Here is a 23,063-nt window from a genome sequence, read left to right on the forward strand (position 1 = left end):
ATCCCATTGCCAGCTCTTTTTGCAAAATTATTAGATAAGCGGATGTGCCACTAATCCATATGAGAGTCCGTCAAAAGTAAATGACAAGGTTGAAAGCTAAACACCACATACTTCCTCATGAGCTATGAAACATAAACACAAATTGAGAAGCATTTTGAAGGTTTTAAAGGTAGCGCATGAGAATTTACTTGGAATGGTTTGAAATGCCATGCATAGGTATTTATGGTGGACACGCTGGAGTAACTTGGTTTTCATGTGGTTGGAAGCACGAGCAGCGTTCCCGCTCAGTACAAGTGAAGGCTAGCAATAGACTAGGGAGCGACAAATCAAGAGAGCAAGAATCGTCATAATCATGCTTGCGGCAAAATAAATTAACGGAGGCATAAAAGTGATACAAGAACTCAAGCAATATAGATCATCGAGGCTTAATTGACTTTTTTGTTCAGTCATATGCATGCGTGAGCATGTGCCAAGTCGATATAAATGAATTATTCAGAGGAGGATACCACAATGCCATACTTACTTATGAATAAAACAATGCAAACAAACATACATGACATGCTACTCATATTAATAAATTGGAGCTAAACATGAGAGATCATGAACTACTAGACTTTCTCAAATAACATATACCTCACATGAACCAACTAAGCATGCTCACATGGATGAGTATATGTACAAAAATGAAAACAAATAGAGTTCATACCAGCCTCTCACCACAATCAGATTGTCGTAGATCGTCATTATTGCCTTTTCACTTGTGCAGCTTGGATAATATGAAATGAAAACCACGCTCCAGCCACCGAAGACCATTGAACTCAAAAAGAACTTTACAAACCAAAGAAGAACAGCAAATATTTTTGGTGTTTTCAATTTGCAAATAAGAACAAGAGGAAACAAACAAACAAAGCAAAATCTTTTTGGGTTTTCTTATAGCAAACTAGCAATAGCAAATAAAGTGAAACAAATGCAAGAAACCAAAGCAAACAAATGGTGAAGAGAAACAACAGAAATATTTTTGGTCTTTTTGTGTTTTGGGAAGGAAACAAAACAAAAACAAGAAATAGCGAACTAAAAGAAACACAGAAAAGCAGGATGACAGAAATCTGCCAAAACCTGACAGCAGTACAGAAATCGATTTTTACAAAAATCTTACGTTGCTCAGATCGAAAAGTGTTCAACTAATGAAAGTTAGATAACAACCTGGGGAACCTGCACAAAAATTTGCAGCTTAAAATGACGTTCTAGCTATTTTTGACGATTTTTACAGTAACGTTCCAGAATCTGTTTTCAGGCAGCATTTCCCAAAATATCATCTTCCTCTCATTAGAAAACCACTCAAACGAACAAAGCAAGTATGTGCAAGTATCCAGCAATCATAATATGCAAAGAATGAGTGATGCCGGTATACCTCCCCAAGCTTAGGCTTTTGGCCTAAGTGGAGTTCAACCCCAACGAGGGTCATTGTTTCTTGCCGGTGGGTAGTCCATGGAGTAGTCGTAATAAAGCTCCTGCGCAGAAGAAAAGCGTGGAGGCTCCGCATATCCACCGTGTTGATGCGAGGAACTTGCTGCATCGGATGATGAGTCGAGGTGCTCCTCGACCTCCATGTCGTCTCTTGCATGTTGACCTCCTCTCTCTATGTGTGCATCCAGTGCACCTTCTGTAACCGACCAATCTCCCTGGAATCAAGGTTAGACAAAACAGGCGCGAGCAATCTTACTAGTTTCTCAGTTTTCTTAGTTATTCTCCAAACTTTCTTATAAAATATCATCTTATAATACAGGTTACCCAAGTTGGAGGAATCTGAAACAAATTCATGTTTAATCATAGAGGCTATATCAAGTTTTTCTATGGGGAACGGAATATCAAAATGATGAGGTTCTACATCATGAAAAGCTAGTAAACGGGAGGCGATGAGACCTCCACAAATTCCACCTTTCTCACGGTTAGTAGCAAGTCTATAAGCTATTAATGCCCCCAAATTATAAGACCTATTATTTTGCAGTGCTGCAGCTAGAAAAGCCAAATCCGGGATAGAAAGTTTACCACCAATCCTTTTAGCGAGAACGCACTTGGTAATAAAATAGGCAAAGTAGCGGATAGCCGGGAGCTGAATACTAGTGATTTTACCACTTTCACCTGAGAAACTCCTTCCATCGCAAATCATCTTGTAGAGATCCGAGAGTTCTTGCGGCGATCCCTTTATCTTCTCACATGATCCCCATTGCGGTACTCTAATCGCTGCACAAAAAGCACTAAATGGCAAGTTGACAGCTTTATTGTAAATTTTATACTTGGACCGGGGGGTTAGATTGCGTCCAATTATAGTTGAAGTCCTGCTCAAATGCGATAGTTATTGTTCCATATTGTGTTGGATCTCCTTCAACAAAGTCACTCAGCCACCGCATGAGAAATTAGAGTTTGAACATCTTCAAATATCCCTGCGCTTCTCATGAAATCCGCACATGGGTAGTAAGAGGGGTATACTCCCTCTTCACGATTGACCATCATAACTTGTTGGACTTCCAATTCTTGCTGGTTCAAGTGATATCTATTCCACTCCATTTTCTGAAATTTCAACAACCAATATAGAAATTTGATTTGGTGACAAATAATTGGGGGAAACTACCATAGGAACTTGCTAGAGTACTAATCATGCATCAAAACTAGTTTCTACCACTTAGAACAAGCATGCAAACTCACTAAACATGTTACCTACAGCAGCAAAATATTCAAGATATACTCAACCAAATGAAATTCTACTTGGATGGGTGGAGGAGTCACATACCGAAGAGCAAATGTGCCAAATTTCAGATGTAATCTGGGCTGAGCAAAGAGATCGAAAAATCTGAGTTACTGGAGCAAAAACGCGAGTGAGAGGAACTTGGTACGAGTTTTTTCGGGAGAGAGACTGTTCTGGGCGAAAGAGATGACAAAGTGGGGCAGAGGGGGTCCCACACCACATGGTGGCGCGGCCACCTCCTTGGGCGCGCCGGCCAGTGGTGTGGTGCCCTCTGGTGCCCCACAGGTCATCCTCTGGTACTCCCAGGTGCCTCGTCAAAAAATAGGACCAACGGTATAATTTTCGCGAATTTTTGAAAACTTTGAAAAATGCATATTTTTGGGTATTTAGTTTATTATTACTGGCCAGGAAAATTTTTGAAATCTTCGAATAACTCAAGAACTTTGGAAATTAAAAGTGCTACAGCAACTAGAGCAAGTGGAGGAAGAAAGAGATGTTGTTTACCCTCTCCATGCATATAAAAAGTATCCGTTAACAAGGTTGATCAAGTCTTGTCACCAAATAACTTTTTCATAGCATAAGAAGAAATAAACCTCAAATCAATCATGTTACCTTGAATTGTATTGATATGGATCCAATCACGAGAGTGTGATATTCTTCCTTAGGCTCATATATAGGACAATCAATAGTTCCCACTTTGATAGTTCTCACATTAGAAATAGTATTAACTCCACATGCCTTCTCAATCCGCTTGGGAAAATAAACGGTATGCTCCCTATCATCAACATTGAAAGTAACCTTTCCTTTATTGCAATCAATAACAGCTCACGGTGTTAAGAAAAGGTCTCCCAAGAATAATAGACATATTATCATCTTCAGGCATTTCCAACACAACAAAATCAGTTAATATCAAGCAGTTAGTAGTAACTTGAACAGGAACATTCTCACATATACCAACAGGAATAGCAGTAGATTTATCAGCCATTTGCAAAGATATATCAGTAGGTATCAACTTATCTAGGTAAAGTCTCTTATAAAGAGAAAAAGGCATAACACTAACACCGGCTCCCAAGTCACATAGAGCAGTTTTAACATAATTATTCTTAATAGAACAAGGAATAGTAGGTATACCTGGGTCACCCAACTTCTTTGGAATTTTGCCATTGAAAGAGTAATTAGCAAGCATAGTGGAAATTTCCTCATTGGGGATTTTCCTTTTGTTAGTAACAATATCTTTCATATACTTTGAATAAGGAGGCAATTTAATGGCATCAGTCAAAGGGATTTGCAAGAATAAAGGTTTCATCCATTCGCAAAATTTATTATAGTGTTCTTCTTCCTTTGATTTTAGTTTCTTAGCAGGAAAAGGCATTTGCTTTTGCACCCAAGGTTCTCTTTCATTACCATGTTTCTCAGCAATAAAGTCTTCTTTAGTATACTTTTTATTTTTAGCGTGCTTCTCAGGTTCTTCTTGACCTCTTCTTTATCAGGAGTATCATTCTTATCATTATCTTTATCATTATCATGTTCATTACCACTTTCGGTTTCAGCATCGAAATAGAAATACTATTAGGATCATTAGCAGGTTCAGAGGATTCTACAACATTTTTATGTTTCTTCTTCTTTTTCTTCCTAGAATGAGCACTAGGTTCAATGCGTTGAGAATCTTGTTCAACTCTTTTGGGATGCCCTTAAGGATATAGAGGATCCTGGGTAGAGACACCACCTCTAGTTGTTACTTCATAAGCATGTTTCTCTTTAGAATTATTCCCTAACAAGTCATTTTGCACTTTAGTGAGTTGATCAATTTGAGTTTGAATCATTTGAAAATGTTTAACAAGCATCTTAACATCATTGGAGGTTCTCTCCACAATATCATGCAATTCACTAATAGCTTGAGAATTTTCCATTAAATGATTCTCTACTCTCATATTAAAATTTTCTTGCTTAACAATATAATTATCAAACTCATCTAAGCATTGTGCAGGAGGTTTCGAATACGGAATATCTTCCCTAGTAAAGCGTTGAAGGGAGTTTACCTCAATCATGGACGAAGGGGAATTATCTCACATATATCTTCAATAGGAGGTAGATTCTTCACATCTTCAGATTTAATACCTTTCTCCTTGAGAGACTTCTTGGCTTCCCTCATATCTTCATCATTCAATTTAATTAAACCCCTCTTCTTCACTATTGGCGTTGGAGTTGGTTCGGCGTATTCCAATCATCATAATTCCGGCCTATTTTAGCCAATAATTCTTCAGCTGCCCTGAGTTCTTTTCTGAAAACACAACCAGCACAACTATCCAGGTATGCCCTAGAATCAATGGTTAGTCCACTATTATATATATCAAGTAATTGATGCTTTTCTAAATCATGGTCAGGCAAAGCTCTAATAAGAGAGCAAAAATCTCGCCCAAGCCTCGGGCAATTTCTCTTCATCTCCACGATCAAAACTATAAACTCTCTGCAAAGCAGCATGTTGAGCACTAGCAGGAAAATATTTCCGAAAGAAAACAGCAAGCAATTCTTTTGGACTTTTAATAGAACTAGGTGGCAAATTATTATACCAAGTTTTAGCGTCATCCTTCAATGAGAATGGAAATATTTTAGCAACAAAGTAAGTACGCTTCTTAACGTCATCAGAAAACAAGCTACTCAAAGTAGATAACTCAGTCATGTGTTCAACAAAGACTTTCTTTTTCGGTACCACGTAAAGGTGTTTTCTCAACAATAGCTATATGAGATAGATCAAGAGAAAAATCATAATCTTTATCCCTAATGTTTATAGGAGATGTGGCAAATTTAGGATCAGAGACAGTTTATATCTAATAAAGATGTTCTGCAAGCAACTTTTTAATTTTTCTTGCATCAGTAGTAGCATTGCATTTTTCAATAAAATCATCATCAAGCTCCACATAATCTTCCTCAGGATCATCACTAAAATAACCAAGTTCAGGTGAACTAACAGGTGTAGTAGCATTAGGAGTTTCAGTATTTTCAATTTGTCTAGACCTAGCAATTGTAGCATCTAGAAAGGATCCCAATGAACCACTATCATCAAGCACATCAGAAACATTATCAATATTATGAGAGTGTTCAGATTCAGCAGATGTACCCACATGCGAAACATGTGGCGGTGAAACAAGTTTATCAATCACAGATGGTGAATCAAGAGCAGCAGAGGTATTCAGAATTGTACCTTTTCTTGTAGTGGATGGTAATATGGCGATCTTAGTATCGCGAGGTTTACCCATGATGGAGAATTTGCAGCGAACAATATTAATCCAAGTGAACTTCCAAATAAAGCTATGCTCCCCGGCAACGGCGCCAGAAAATAGTCTTGATGACCCACAAGTATAGGGGATCGCAACAGTCTTCGAGGAAGTAAAACCCAATTTATTGATTCGACACAAGGGGAGACAAAGAACACTTGGAAGCCTTAACAACGGAGTTGTCAATTCAGTTGGACACTGGAAACAAACTTGCTCGCAAGAGTTTATCAAGAGTAATAGTTTTATAGCGTGATAGTGAAATAACAAAGCAGAGTAACAGAGACAATGATAGTGATTATAGTAAACGAGGATTTAAATACTGTAGGCACGGGGACGGATGACGGGCGTTGCATGGATGAGAGAAACTCATGTAACAATCATAGCAGGGCATTTGCAGATAATAATAAAACGGTGTCCAAGTACAAAGCAATCAATAGGCATGTGTTCCATATATAGTCGTGCGTGCTCGCAATGAGAAACTTGCACAACATCTTTTGTCCTACCCGGCCGGTGGCAAGGCCGGGCCTCAAGGGAAACTCTTTGGATATTAAGGTACTCCTTTTAATAGAGTACCGGAGCAAAGCATTAACACTCCGTGAACACATGTGATCCTCACATCGCTACCATTCCCTCCGGTTGTCCCGATTTCTGTCACTTGGGGCCATCGGTTCCGAGACAATGACATGTGTATACAACTTATAGATAAGACCATAAACAATGATTATCTTCATGAAACAATAACATGTTCAGATCTGAGATCATGGCACTCGGGCCCTAGTGACAAGCATTAAGCATAACAAGTTGCAACAATATCATCAAAGTACCAATAACGGACACTAGGCACTATGCCCTAACAATCTTATGCTATTACATGACCAATCTCATCCAATCCCTACCATCCCATTCGGCCTACAGCGGGGAATTACTCACACATGGATGGGGAAACATTGCTGGTTGATGGAGAGGCGTTGGCGGTGATGGCGGTGATGATCTCCTCCAATTCCCCGTCCGGCGGAGTGCCGAACGGAGACTACGGCTCCCGCGACGGAGTTTCGCGATGTGGCGGCGTTCTGGAGGGTTTCTGGCGACTTCGACTTCTCTCCTGGTGTTTTTAGGTCGAGGCGAATAAGTAGTCCGAAAGAGGGCGTCGGAGGCCGGCCGAGGGGGCCACACCACAGGGCCGCGCGGGCCCCCCCTGGGCCGCGCCGCCCCATGGTGTGGGGCCCTCGGGCCTCCACTTCAATTGCCCTTCTGGCTCCGTTAGTTTCCTGGGAAAATAGGGTCTTCTGCATAAATTCCGAGGTTTTTCCCGAAAGTTGGATTTCTGCACAAAAACGAGACACCAGAGCAGTTCTGCTGAAAACAGCGTTAGTCCGTGTTAGTTGCATCCAAAATACACAAATTAGAGGCAAAACAATAGCAAAAGTGTTCGGGAAAGTAGATACGTTTTGAACGTATCACTCCTCGAGCACTCTTGCTTCGCGCCCAACCTCCCGGTAAGCATCACCGCCAAACTAATCCTTCGTCTCCGCCTCAAATCGCCTCCTCCGCCACTGTAATGCCGCCGTTTCCGATGTCTCTGTCGCTACACCGGTACCGTTGGAGATATGCCCAAGAGGCAATGATAAAATGGTTATTATAATATATCTTTGTGTTTATGATAATGTTTACATACCATGCTATAATTGTATTAACCGAAACATTGATACATGTGTGTTATGTGAACAACAAGGAGTCCCTAGTAAGCCTCTTGTATAACTAGCTTGTTGATTAATAGATGATCATAGTTTCATGATCATGAACATTGGATGTTATTAATAACAAGGTTATGTCATTATGAGAATGATGTAATGGACACACCCAATTAAGCGTAGCATAAGATCATGTCATTAAGTTATTTGCTATAAGCTTTCGATACATAGTTACCTAGTCCTTTTGACCATGAGATCATGTAAATCACTTATACCGGAAAGGTACTTTGATTACATCAAACGCCACTGCGTAAATGGGTGGTTATAAAGGTGGGATTAAGTATCCGGAAAGTATGAGTTGAGGCATATGGATCAACAGTGGGATTTGTCCATCCCGATGACGGATAGATATACTCTGGGCCCTCTCGGTGGAATGTCGTCTAATGTCTTGCAAGCTTATGAATAAGTTCATAAGAGACCACATACCACGGTACGAGTAAAGAGTACTTGTCAGGAGACGAGGTTGAACAAGGTATAGAGTGATACCGATGATCAAACCTCGGACAAGTAAAATATCGCATGACAAAGGGAATTGGTATCGTATGTGAATGGTTCATTCGATCACTAAGTCATCGTTGAATATGTGGGAGCCATTATGGATCTCCAGATCCCGCTATTGGTTATTGGTCGGAGAGAGGTCTCAACCATGTCTACATAGTTCGTGAACCGTAGGGTGACACACTTAAGGTTTGATGTCGTTTAAGTAGATATGGAATAAGGAATGGAGTTCGAAGTTTTGTTCGGAGTCTCGGATGGGATCCAGGACATCACGAGGAGGTCCGGAATGGTCCGGAGAATAAGATTCATATATAGGAAGTCATATTCCAAGTTTGGAAATGATCCGGTGCATTTATGGCAGGTTCTAGAAAAGTCCGGAAGAAATCACCTTGCATGGCCAGCCAACCCTAAAGGGGAGGAGTCCAAGGTGGACTCCCCAAGGGTGGCCTGCCAACCCCCCAAGGAAGGGGTGGGAGTCCCACCTTGAGTGGGATTTCCCCCTTGGGTAGGTCTTGTCCCTATGGAAGGTTTTGGATTTGGGTCTTATTCGAAGACTTGGATACCAACACTTGGGGATTTCCACCTATATAATGAGGAGGAGAGGGGGGGGGGCTGCCCACTCTTGGCCGCACCACCTAGGGCTGCCCATGGCCGGCGCCCTAGCCACCCCCTCTCCCCAAACCCTAGCCTCTCCTCCTCCACATAATACTCCCGCAACGCATAGGCGAAGCCCTCCCGGAGTTCTCCACTACCACCGCCACCACGCCGTCGTGCTGCCGGGATTCCGAGGAGGATCTACTACTTCAGCTGCCCGCTGGAACGGGGAGAAGGACGTCGTCATCAACACCGTACGTGTGACCAAGTACGGAGGTGCTGCCCGATTGTGGCACCGTCAAGATCTTCTACGCGCTTTTGAAAGCGGCAAGTGATCGTCTACCGCAGCAACGAGAGCCTCCTCTCGTAGGCTTTGGAAATCTTCAAGGGTTAGTCTCGTTCATCCCCTCGTTGCTCCCATCTTCTAGATTGCATCTTGGTTTGGATTGCGTTCTCGCGGTAGGAAATTTTTTGTTTTCTATGCTACGAATCCCTACAGTGGTATCAGAGCCGTGTCTATGCATAGATGGTTGCACGAGTAGAACATAATTGTTTTGTGGGCGTTGATGCTTATGTTGTCTTTAGTTCGAGTACTTTGCATCTTTGTGGCATCGTGGGATGAAGCGGCTCGGGCTAACTTTACATGACCGCGTTCATGAGACTTGCTCCACGTTCAACATGCAACTTGTATTGCATAAGTGGCTTTGCGGGTGTCTGTCTCTCCCACCATAGTGAAGATTCAATTCACTCTTTCTATTGACAACATTAGTATCACCGTTGTGGTTCATGTTCGTAGGTAGATTAGATCTTACTCGAAAACCCTAAACCACGTAAAATATGCAAACCAAATTAGAGGCGTCTAACTTGTTTTTGCAGGGTTTGGTGATGTGATATGGCCATGATGTGATGATGAATATGTATGAGATGATCATTATTGTATTGTGGCAACCGGCAGGAGCCTTATGGTTGTCTTTATATTTCATGTTGAGTATTATTAACCATCATGCATTTGTTAAACTAACTAGCTAGAAATAATAGAAATTAAACAATGAACAACACACATGCATATTTTATCAATGACACATGAAAGGTTCAAGTTGCTAACCGCGATCGAGGAAAAATAAATGAGAAAGCTCAAGTGTGGCTCGGACACTTCATATCATGTTTCTTTCAATCTCTCGAGCATTTCATCGAACACCTTGTGTGCATAAGAGGAACCAAAATCAAACCCACCACCCACTTGTGAAGATTGTGAAGAAAGTGGCACCAAATGGCTAAATGAGTCTGCTGAACGGGTATATGTAGGGGAGGGGTTTTAGTCGCGGTTGGAACGTGGCCTTTGCTCGAGAAGGGAAAAGCCAAGAGCTACGCTGCTGCCGCGGCAGAAAACAAAATAGCCTACCGCTGCTTTTTTTATAAAACAGCCGACGAGAGCGTCAGAGCAAGCCTGCAAAGCTATAGCGGGGCACGTGTGGGGCTTTTGTTTTTTGATGGGAAGGCACGTGTGCGGCTGCATGGCTCCAGCGTGTTGCGTTCCCAGGTGGGCCCACCTTGCCTATGAGATGTGGTAGGCCCCGTGAAAACGACGATGGAGCAGGCAAGGGCCCCGCTGGCCTGGTCAGTGGCGCGCACACGCAGCTGGCGCCGACTTTCCGACGTGTACCTGACCTGGACCGGCCTGGGGAAATTGGCAACGATGATGATCGCGACATGGTTGATGGGTGATGGCAACGGTTGCGAGACAGTGGTCTGGGAGCAGTACGATGTCTACTTAATGGTGCGATCGATAATTGCATGTTGTTATCAAATTTGACTACACACCTGCAACCTGATATAATAGCTAATGAATCCGTGAGATGTATATACATAACTATCTTCGTTTCAAAACAGACAATGTTTTAGGATTCATAACTATCTGCGGGCCACTCGGCAGCCGCACAATCGTTCTTCCTTGTGCGTGCTATCGGCTGTTCTCTTCTCCCACCCCACACTCGTTGACAGATCGCCTCTTTACCGCTCACAATTTGACGCACCGACAGTTCGTAGTCGCTGCATCCCACACCCGTTCCGCCCGTCGCCTCGCCGTCGTTTGGAGTCGCCACATCTAGCCACTGCGTAGCACTCCACCATACGCACTCCACCACCGCTAGGAACTGCCGCTGCCGTCTAGAGAGAGAAACCTACAAGGAGTCTTGGGCAGGAAGAGATGTGACTTCTTCTTCCCCAATGCACCGACGATGTAGAGATTTACGGTTTAGAGTTTCAATTTTAGGATATTTTTAGTATTTCTAACTCGCTTACAAGTTGGGGCTATTTTCGCCGATGTGCGGTATCCCGAGGTGAACTATGCACCGGAAGCTCTTCTTTTTTTTAAACAAGGGGAGCCGGGAAGGGCTTAGAAGCTTATATTAAAACACAAACAATGGAGGTCTACAATATTACAGAAGACCTCATGAAATTGGGAAAATTATACGTAGGTCCCCACTTTATGTGGAGAAGACCTCTCTGAAAGATCTGAAAAGCAAACAGGTCCCTCCCTATCTCCTCTGTCGAGCCAGAGATCAGCTGCACGCTCGTCGAGCACCGGAAGCTATTGACGACCTAGCAGGAAGCAGCCTTGCCGATGCCGAATCGACCGTGTGCCGGAAAAAGGCATTGCTTTCAAAGGGACGGACACATGTCGGCGATTTTACGCCTGTGTCACAACACAATTTAAGTAGTGTGCTACATTGTTTAAATTTAGTAGCATGATAGTTTGCCAAAATTTGTTTCATAATTCATATCTGTAGGATGCCGATGCCTTCTTGGGGTCGGCTGATCCCGAGTGGACTTTCCCATTACTTTGTGGGGCATGTATGACAATATCAAAGTGCTACAATTCAGTAGAAGATTTAAAATACAGAGATGGTCAATAATTTGTTTGAAAAGAAGATTAATGTGGATAAGAAATACGACAGCTTATTGGGGAATGTGAAGAAGTGGGTTATTAGTTATAAATTATTTAAAGTGTTGTGTGAGACTAGTAAGTATCCAATGTTTTAGGCAAAACTATGATTGTGTGTTAAAGATTGAAGAAAAAAAACATATTAGGGCGGTGTAGGTTGGCAGCCCCAAATCAGCGATGGTAACAGCATCTCCGGCCGGCGTCCCCCAAAGCGTGCCTCAAAGTATTTGGGGTGCGCTGGACATTTTTTCTTTTCTAACCACGCGTCTCAAAGTCTCCTTCCGTCCGGTGCGGCCCAACACGGTGTCCGACACCCGAGCCCATCCCCGGTCCACAGAGGACGCTCCGGGCACGCCGGACACAACAAATAGCAAGGTGGGGAGTGGCAGGCCTGACGCGTCAACGGCACATTCAAATTTAACCTAACCATTGCACACCTCGCGACGAAAGTTATTGACGCGCAGCGACGGTGCAGTTTCCGTAGAGGTACAGCGATACGTCTCATCGTGCCTAGCTCTCCGTGCCAGCTTTAATGGGCGCCACCGCTCCCCACCTCCCTCCGGCCTATAAAAAGGGGCGCTCTCACATCGTCCCTCACACACAAACCCTAGCGCCTCTCTCCCCAACCCTAGCCGCCACCATCTAAAGAGTCGAGGGCCTTTCCATGGCTAGTAGAGGCAGAGGCCGAGGCCGCGGACGGGGCCGTGGCCGTGGACGCTGCCGCGTCCGTGATGGAGTAGCAAGGGCTGCACGGTTGCCGTCGCCTGCGATGTCGTTGTCTTTTGAGGGGGAGTGGGAGTTCAAGTTAATCGTCGTCCTCAATGGCGACCCAATCGGCATTCAGAGTCTGCCGAACGAGTTCACCGAGTTCGTCGCCGGCAACGAGCCAGCCGCGCTGCAGCTGCGGGAGGCTAGTTGCGGCTTCTGCCGGTGGCCGATGGACGTGCTCTTCGACGGGCGCGACAAGATGTACCTTCACACCAGCTGGGAGAAGTTCGCACGCTTCCACGACCTCCAAGCCGGTTGTGTGCTCACATTCTCGTACCAAGGCGACGAGGAGATGAGCGTGAAGTTGTTAGACGACACATCCTGCCGTCGGCCCACTACCACGACAACGACGAAGAGGAAGATAGTTGAACACGTCGAGTGTTTTTTCTTCGCAGGGAAAATGGTTACGGAGGTTTCTGTATGTTCTCCCTGCAAAGAACCAACATGACTATCATTACCAGCTGGATTTTCCAGTTTAGGTGACTGAGAGTACCTGGCAGTGTTCTTTCTTGGCAATGAACATACGAAATTTTGCGAGGCCAACTATAATTAGGTTTCCTCATTTTGTACTATTTTTAATTTGTGGAAACCATGTGCCAAACTATGTGTTAATTTGTGGAAACCATGTGCTAAACCATATTCCCAATTATGTATTAGTTTGTGTAATGTTTCTCCTCTTTATCGAAATGAAAATGTAAAAAAAGTATTTTAATAGGGGACTGCGGAGGAACGTCCCCTAAATAATACGTTTCTCAAATACTCGATGTAATCCTATTTTAAGACTGGAGATGCTCTAAGAGCTTGCCCATTTAATCGCCACATGGTAGAGAGAGTGATCTGCGAGCTGTAACATGGACCAGCGGGCAGTAATCACTCGCGCCATAGACCATACTATGTAATTAATGGCGCACTAATAAACTGATGTTTTCGAATTGACTACACGTCTACGCTCTGAAAATGGAGAGGACCACCTGATGGAGTAGCTAGCTAATGAATCCGCGGGGTGTATACAGCCCCGGTGCTATGTTTTTCGGGGCCCTTGTAACATCCCAACCTCGTGTTTATAAATAAATGAGTGATCATGTGCATTTCATGCATTTAGTTTGCATTTGAGCAAAATTTGCATCTCAATTTTCTAATTATGCAAAGTCCTTCTCTATTTCTTGTCTCAAATTCAAACCAGATTTTTTTAAAAACAAGCCACATGCATGGTTTTGTTGTTACTCAATAAACCCATGTGTGTGTTTATTGTTATCTACAAATTTGAGTTTCAAACTTTATTCAAAAACAGATTTGAAAATTGATTTTGAAAGGAGAAATAAAACTAGAAAAAGAAAACCAGAAAAAAAAGAGAGAGAAACCCTCCTCTCTTCCTCTCCCTGGGCGCAGCCCACCTCCTCCCTCCCTCTCTTTCTCTTTGGCACGGCCCAACCAGCAAACCCACCCAGCCCAACTACCCCGCAGGGGGGGTTTTGCAAAAACACCGTCGTCTCCCCCGCCGACCGAAGCAGGAGGTGGCCGCACGCTGGCCACCCGATGGCTCCGGCGGCCCCGATGAATCCCGCCGCCCCCCGGCGGCTATAAAAGCTCGCCGCCGCCGCCATGAACCCTAGCCCCCGCATTTTCCCCTCTCCCGCGCTCTCCCGTGACCCCCAAACGCTAACCCTACTGCTTGCAGGGACGGCCGGCCGCCGTTCGATTCGCCGCCGGCGAGCCCTCCCCGGCGTCGCCGACCACGCCATCCTTCTCAGGGTGAGCTGCTGCTCCTCCTCGTCCCCTCGCCTCTCTTCCTCTCGCCCCCTACCCATGGCCGCGTCGGGCTACTGCCCCGGCCTCCGCCGCTCGTCGCCGGTACCCCCGCTCCGGCGACCAATCAAGGGCGGCGCCGCCACCAAACTGCTCGCCACGACGAGCTGCTCGTTCTCACGCGTTGCAAATGATTGGCGTAAGCAAATCGGCCGATTGCAACCTCACCGGAGTTGTACTGTGAGCCATGGCCGCGCTGACGTCAACATGACGTCAGCGTGACGCCATTAATAGTTTTTCCATTTTCTGTATTTATTTTCTGTATTTATTTTCTGTATTTCTTTAATAGGAAATAATATGACAGGTGGACCCCATCTGTCAGGATTTTAATAATTTAGGAAATATTTTAGAAAAGAATAAAATTATGACAAGTGGGTCCAAATTATTAAACTTTTATTATTTTTTTGTATAATTTTCAGAAATTGATTTAAAATGAATTAAACCCTGGAAATTCATAAGTAATTCATTTTAAATCAGAAAAATATAAAATTATATATCAAAATGATCAGAAAAACATTTCCTAATAGTTTATCCATGTTTCATACATCTTTGAACCAATTAAATATGAGCCTTAGTAGAAACCCTAATTTGACCCCTCTCATATGTCGGGGTCCGAAGCCGAACCCCTTTAATTTCCATCGATGCACCTAGGGTTACCCAAACCCCTTTAATATGACATGTCATCATGTTGTATGTGCATTGCATTGTACCTTGTCTTGATTGTGCTCTTTATTTCCGATGTTTGGTTCTTCATCGATAGGGACCGAACGCGAACCTGAGATCAACGCCCATCAAGAGCAAAGACCCGTAACAACGAGGGACAAGGCAAGCCCTAACCTGGTTCATATATGGTTTCGAAATGCTTTACTTCTGGTTCTTACATATTGCATCCGCTTCAAATATGTTTTATCGGCAGTTCTAGATATCCTAGGTGTGCATATTCCATCCTTGTAGCCCGTAGTTATCGATCCACCGCTTCCGGCAAAGAAACTAGGTCCGAGCTTGTTCGCATCGCTAGAGCCGTATATGTGTTATGCTTAGCCATGCTTAGTTTGTTGAAGTCTGATCCATCCCGGTTGATGAATCAGAGCTACGAATGAACCTAGTTTGACAGGATGACGTGGTAAGATCAGTGATGATGTTAATAAACATGCTAAAGGCTTGGATGGGCCGCCACATGGGGATGTGGTGATTTGACTCGTTCTCGCCGATACTAGGACCTGAGTTCTCGCCTTCGGAACCAAGACTGAGCGTACAACCACACGGGGCCCATGGGAACCCCTTGGCCCTAACTTACCTAGCTTACCCATGAGTCAATTAGTTTGCGAGTTCCATTTGCCATACGCATGGGGGAAAGGTGGAAAAGGTTTTCAAAGTGCATCATACAGGGCGTGGCTAGGGTGAAGGGATGCGGAGGGCATTGAACTGGATCCCCGCACACAATGACCGGGACCGCCTCGGAGAATGGCTACCTACGATGACGGAGCTCCCGATTAGTTTGACTCATGGAATAGGCGAAGTAAGGGAAAGGTTTTGGTCGACCACCTCTGCCAAAGACACCAAGGAAGTGTGCTAATCTATAGTGGCATTAAGAGTCGGTCGGCGCGTGTGGGTAAAGTTGTACACCCCTGCAGGGTAAATCTTTTCGAAAAGTCGTGTCCACGGTTATGGACGACTTGGTGATAGATTCTGTGATCATAGACAACTTGAACCTAATCGTAAAACTTGATGTCAATGTGTGAATAAGGATCCCTTCTCAGGGTGTCGAGGGGGTGATCCTAGGTGATAGGTGATGGCGTGTATTTCACACGTTCGTTGGGCAACCCCAAGAGGAAGGTATGATGCGCACAGCAGCAAGTTTTCCCTCAGAAAGAAACCAAGGTTTATCGAACCAGGAGGAGCCAAGAAGCACGTTGAAGGTTGATGGCGGCGAGATGTAGTGCGGCGCAACACCAGTGATTCCGGCGCCAACGTGGAACCTGCACAACACAACCAAGATACTTTGCCCCAACGAAACAGTGAGGTTGTCAATCTCACCGGCTTGCTGTAACAAAGAGTTAACCGTATTGTGTGGAAGATGATTGTTTGCAGAAAAAAACAGTAGAACAAGTATTGCGGTGGATTGTATTTCAAGAAAGAGAATTGGACCGGGGTCCACGAGTTCACTAGAGGTGTCTCTCCCATAAGACGCAACGACATGTTGGGTGAACAAATTACAGTTGGGCAATTGACAAATAAAGAGAGCATGACAATGCACATACATATCATGATGAGTATAGTGAGATTTAATTGGGCATTACGACAAAGTACATAGACCGCCATCCAACCGCATCTATGCCTAAAAAGTCCACCTTCAAAGTTATCATCCGAACCCCTCCGGTATTAAGTTGCAAGCAATGAGACAATTGCATTAAGTATGGTGCGTAATGTAATCAACAACTACATCCTTAGACATAGCATCAATGTTTTATCCCTAGTGGCAACAAAGACAACACAACCTTAGAACTTTCTCCTTGTCATCGTCTCAGGTGTCAATGCGAGGCATGAACCCACTATCGAGCATAAGTACTCCCTCTTGGAGTTACAAGCATCTACTTGTCCAGAGCATCTACTAGTAACGGAGAGCATGCAAGATCATAAACAACACATAAGCATAACTTTGATAATCAACATAACAAGTATTCTCTATTCATCGGATCCCAACAAACGCAACATATAGAATTACAGATAGATGATCTTGATCATGTTAGGCAGCTCACAAGATCCGACAATGATAGCACAATGGGGAGAAGACAACCATCTAGCTACTGCTATGGACCCATAGTCCAGGGGTAGACTACTCACACATCACACCGGAGGCGACCATGGCGGCGTAGAGTCCTCCGGGAGATGATTCCCCTCTCCCGCAGGGGTGCCGGAGGCGATCTCTGGATCCCCCGAGATGGGATCGGCGGCGGCGGCGTCTCGGAAGGTTTTCCGTATCGTGGTTCTCGGTACTGGGGGTTTCGTCACGGAGGCTATTTGTAGGCGGAAGGGCAGGTCAAGAGGCGGCACGGGGCCCCACACCACAGGCCGCGCGGCCAAGGGGGGCCGCGCCGCCTAGGGTGTGGCCCCCTCGTCGCCCCTCTTCGTCTCTCCTTCGGACTTCGGAAGCTTCGTGGAAAAATAGGCCCACAGGCTTTGATTTCGTCCAATTCGAGAATATTTCCTTACTAGGATTTCTGAAACCAAAACAGCAAAAAACAAAGAATCGGCACGTCGGCATCGTGTTAATAGGGTAGTTCCACAAAATGCACGAATATGACATAAAGTGTGCAGAAAACATGTAGATAACATCAATAATGTGGCATGGAACATAAGAAATTGTCGATACGTCGGAGACGTATCTGAATCCCCAAGCTTAGTTACGCTCGTCGAGCGGTGTAAAACGATAACACGGATAATTTCGGAGTGACATGCCATCATAATCTTGATCATACTATTTGTAAAGCATATGTAGTGAATGCAGCGATCAAAACAATGTGTATGACATGAGTAAACAAGTGAATCATATAGCAAAGACTTTTCATGAATAGCACTTCAAGACAAGCATCAATAAGTCTTGCATAAGAGTTAACTCATAAAGCAATAATTCAAAGTAAAGGCATTGAAGCAACACAAAAGAAGATTAAGTTTCAGCGGTTGCTTTCAACTTGTAACATGTATATCTCATGGATATTGTCAACATAGAGTAATATAATAAGTGCAATAAGCAAGTATGTAGGAATCAATGCACAGTTCACACAAGTGTTTGCTTCTTGAGGTGGAGAGAAATAGGTGAACTGACTCAACATTGAAAGTAAAAGAATGGTCCTCATAGAGGAAAAGCATCGATTGCTATATTTGTGCTAGAGCTTTGATTTTGAAAACATGAAACAATTTTGTCAACGGTAGTAATAAAGCATATGCATCATGTAAATTATATCTTATAAGTTGCAAGCCTCATGCATAGTGTACTAATAGTGCCCGCACCTTGTCCTAATTAGCTTGGACTACCTGGATTATCACCGCAATACATATGCTTTAACCAAGTATCACAAAGGTACCTCTATGCCGCCTGTACAAAGGTCTAAGGAGAAAGCTCGCATTTGGATTTCTCGCTTTTGATTATTCTCAACTTAGACATCCATACCGGGACAACATAGACAACAGATAATGGACTCCTCTTTTAATGCTTTAAGCATTCAACAACAATTAATTCTTTTCTCATTAGAGATTTGAGGATGTTTGTCCAAAACTGAAACTTCCACCATGGATCATGGCTTTAGTTAGCGGCCCAATGTTCTTCTCTAACAATATGCATGCTCAAACCATTCAACTCAGTGTAGATCGCCCTTACTTCAGACAAGACGAACATGCATAGCAACTCACATGAAATTCAACAATGAGTTGATGGCGTTCCTCAAAGAAACATGGTTATCGCACAACAAGCAACTTAATAAGAGATAAAGTGCATAATTACATATTCAATACCACAATAGTTTTTAAGCTATTTGTCCCATGAGCTATATATTGCAAAGGTGAATGATGGAATTTTAAAGGTAGCACTCAAGCAATTTACTTTGGAATGGTGGAAAATACCATGTAGTATAGGTAGGTATGGTGGACACAAATGGCATAGTGGTTGGCTCAAGTATTTTGGATGCATGAGAAGTATTCCCTCTCGATACAAGGTTTAGGCTAGCAAGGCTTATTTGAAACAAACACAAGGATGAACCGGTGCAGCAAAACTCACATAAAAGACATATTGTAAACATTATAAGACTCTACACCGTCTTCCTTGTTGTTCAAACTCAATACTAGAAATTATCTAGACCTTAGAGAAGCCAAATATGCAAACCAAATTTTAGCATGCTCTATGTATTTCTTCATTAATGGGTGCAAAGCATATGATGCAAGAGCTTAATCATGAGCACAACAATTGCCAAGTATCACATTACCCAAAACATTTATAGCAATTACTACATGTATCATTTTCCAATTCCAACCATATAACAATTTAACGAAGGAGAAACTTCGCCATGAATACTATGAGTAGAAACCAAGGACATACTTGTCCATATGCTACAGCGGAGCGTGTATCTCTCCCATAAAGTGAATGCTAGGATCCATTTTATTCAAACAAAACAAAAAACAAAAACAAACCGACGCTTCCAAGAAAAAGCACATAAGATGTGATGGAATAAAAATATAGTTTCGGGGAGGAACCTGATAATGTTGTCGATGAAGAAGGGGATGCCTTGGGCATCCCCAAGCTTAGACGCTTGAGTCTTCTTGATATATGCAGGGGTGAACCACCGGGTGCATCCCCAAGCTTAGAGCTTTCACTCTCCTTGATCATGTTGCATCATACTCCTCTCTTGATCCTTGAAAACTTCCTCCACACCAAACTCGAAACAACTCATTAGAGGGTTAGTGCACATTATAAATTGACATATTCAGAGGTGACACAATCATTCTTAACACTTCTGGACATTGCATAATGCTACTGGACATTAGTGGATCAAAGAAATTCATCCAACATAGCGAAAGAGGCAATGCGAAATAAAAGGCAGAATCTGTCAAAACAGAACAGTTCGTATTGACGAATTTTAAAATGGCACCAGACTTGCTCAAATGAAAATGCTCAAATTGAATGAAAGTTGCATACATATCTGAGGATCATGAACGTAAATTGGCTTAATTTTCTGAGCTACCTACAGGGAGGTGGACCCAGATTCGTGACAGCAAAGAAATCTGGAACTGTGCAGTAATCCAAATCTAGTACTTACTTTTCCATCAACGGCTTAACTTGGCACAACAAAACACAAAACTAAGATAAGGAGAGGTTGCTACAGTAGTAAACAACTTCCAAGACACAAAATAAAAACAAAGTACTGTAGGTAAAAACATGGGTTGTCTCCCATAAGCGCTTTTCTTTAACGCCTTTCAGCTAGGCGCAGAAAGTGTGCATCAAGTATTATCAAAGGGTGGTGCATCGTTAGCGGGGTGTGGGCTTTTCTCAACCAGGCATATTATATTGGATACATAAGTTTCAGCATCTCCCTTTTCATTAGTCTTAGGCGTGCTACTCTCATCAAACAAATTTTCAGGAACAAGCCAAGCATAGTTATTTTCTAGCGCATCATTCATAGCTAGGAGCTTACATGGTATTGGTGCTTTGATCTCCCCTTCATTATCAACATTGTTAGTGAATCTTATTCTATCCATATCCATCTTTTCAAGGAGACTAACAAAATTAGTTGGAGAACCAAGCATATTAAATTTAGCAAACACCTTTCTAGCTTCTCTTGCTAGACCTCCAAATTCTCTAAGAAGGGTTTCTAACACAAAATCTTTCTTTTCCCCTTCTTCCATATCACCAAGTGCGAAGAACATGTGTTGGATTATAGGATTAAGATTAACAAATTTAGTTTCCAACAAGCGGACTAAATGCGCAGCAGCAATTTCATAAGTAGGCGCAAGGTCTACCAAGTGTCTATCTTCAAAATTTTCAATAGTACTAACATGATTGAAAAATTCTTCTATATTATTTCTCCCAACTATAGACCCATGTCCTACCGGTATGTTTTTCGGGGTAAAATTAAAAGGAAACATGATGAATAAAGTAAATGCAAGTAAACTAATTTTTTTGTATTTTTGATATAGCAAACAAGATAACAAATAAAGTAAAACTAGCAACTAATTTTTTTGTATTTTGATTTAGTGCAGCAAACAAAGTAGTAAATAAAACTAAGCAAGACAAAAACAAAGTAAAGAGATTGAGAAGTGGAGACTCCCCTTGCAAATGTCTTGATCTCCCGGCAAACAGCGCGGAAAAAGAGCTTGATGGCGTGTATTTCACACGTTCGTTGGGCAACCCCAAGAGGAAGGTATGATGCGCACAGCAGCAAGTTTTCCCTCAGAAAGAAACCAAGGTTTATCGAACCAGGAGGAGCCAAGAAGCACGTTGAAGGTTGATGGCGGCGAGATGTAGTGCGGCGCAACACCAGTGATTCCGGCGCCAACGTGGAACCTGCACAACACAACCAAGATACTTTGCCCCAACGAAACAGTGAGGTTGTCAATCTCACCGGCTTGCTGTAACAAAGAGTTAACCGTATTGTGTGGAAGATGATTGTTTGCAGAAAACAGTAGAACAAGTATTGGTGGATTGTATTTCAAGAAAGAGAATTGGACCGGGTCCACAGTTCACTAGAGGTGTCTCTCCCATAAGACGAAACAGCATGTTGGGTGAACAAATTACAGTTGGGCAATTGACAAATAAAGAGAGCATGACAATGCACATACATATCATGATGAGTATAGTGAGATTTAATTGGGCATTACGACAAAGTACATAGACCGCCATCCAACTGCATCTATGCCTAAAAAGTCCACCTTCAGGTTATCATCCGAACCCCCTCCGTATTAAGTTGCAAGCAACAGAGACAATTGCATTAAGTATGGTGCGTAATGTAATCAACAACTACATCCTTAGACATAGCATCAATGTTTTATCCCTAGTGGCAACAGACAACACAACCTTAGAACTTTCTGTCATCGTCCCGGTGTCAATGCAGGCATGAACCCACTATCGAGCATAAGTACTCCCTCTTGGAGTTACAAGCATCTACTTGGCCAGAGCATCTACTAGTAACGGAGAGCATGCAAGATCATAAACAACACATAAGCATAACTTTGATAATCAACATAACAAGTATTCTCTATTCATCGGATCCCAACAAACGCAACATATAGAATTACAGATAGATGATCTTGATCATGTTAGGCAGCTCACAAGATCCGACAATGATAGCACAATGGGGAGAAGACAACCATCTAGCTACTGCTATGGACCCATAGTCCAGGGGTAGACTACTCACACATCACACCGGAGGCGACCATGGCGGCGTAGAGTCCTCCGGGAGATGATTCCCCTCTCCATAGGTGGGGTGCCGGAGGCGATCTCTGGATCCCCCGAGATGGGATCGGCGGCGGCGGCGTCTCGGAAGGTTTTCCGTATCGTGGTTCTCAGATCGGGGTTTCGTCACGGAGGCTATTTGTAGGCGGAAGGGCAGGTCAAGAGGCGGCACGGGGCCCCACACCACGGGCCGCGCGGCCAAGGGGGCCGCGCCGCCCTAGGGTGTGGCCCTCGTCGCCCCTCTTCGTCTCTCCTTCGGACTTGGAAGCTTCGTGGAAAAATAGGCCCACGGGCTTTGATTTCGTCCAATTCCGAGAATATTTCCTTACTAGGATTTACGAAACCAAAAACAGCAGACAAGAATCGGCACTTCGGCATCTTGTTAATAGGTTAGTTCCAGAAAATGCACGAATATGACATAAAGTATGCATAAAACATGTAGATAACATCAATAATGTGGCATGGAACATAAGAAATTGTCGATACGTCGGAGACGTATCAATAGGTTCAGGTGATGATGAAGATTCGGTGGATTCAACATGATGATCTTAGAGCTAGAGTTGATATCGCTCTCTTACCTCTTTTTAAAATGATCTGAATAGACGAGCTTCTGCTCCCTCCTGTTTACAAAGGAAAACTGGCTTTCCGCAAAATAAGCTCCACATAAAGCCTCGCATACCCACTTTGCTAACAGGTTGTACTAAGTCTTGCTGAGTCCCTGTACTCAGCCTTGCATGCT

The sequence above is a fragment of the Lolium perenne genome, chromosome 4 (assembly GCF_019359855.2).
Source record: "Lolium perenne isolate Kyuss_39 chromosome 4, Kyuss_2.0, whole genome shotgun sequence".
Lineage (NCBI taxonomy): Eukaryota > Viridiplantae > Streptophyta > Magnoliopsida > Poales > Poaceae > Lolium > Lolium perenne.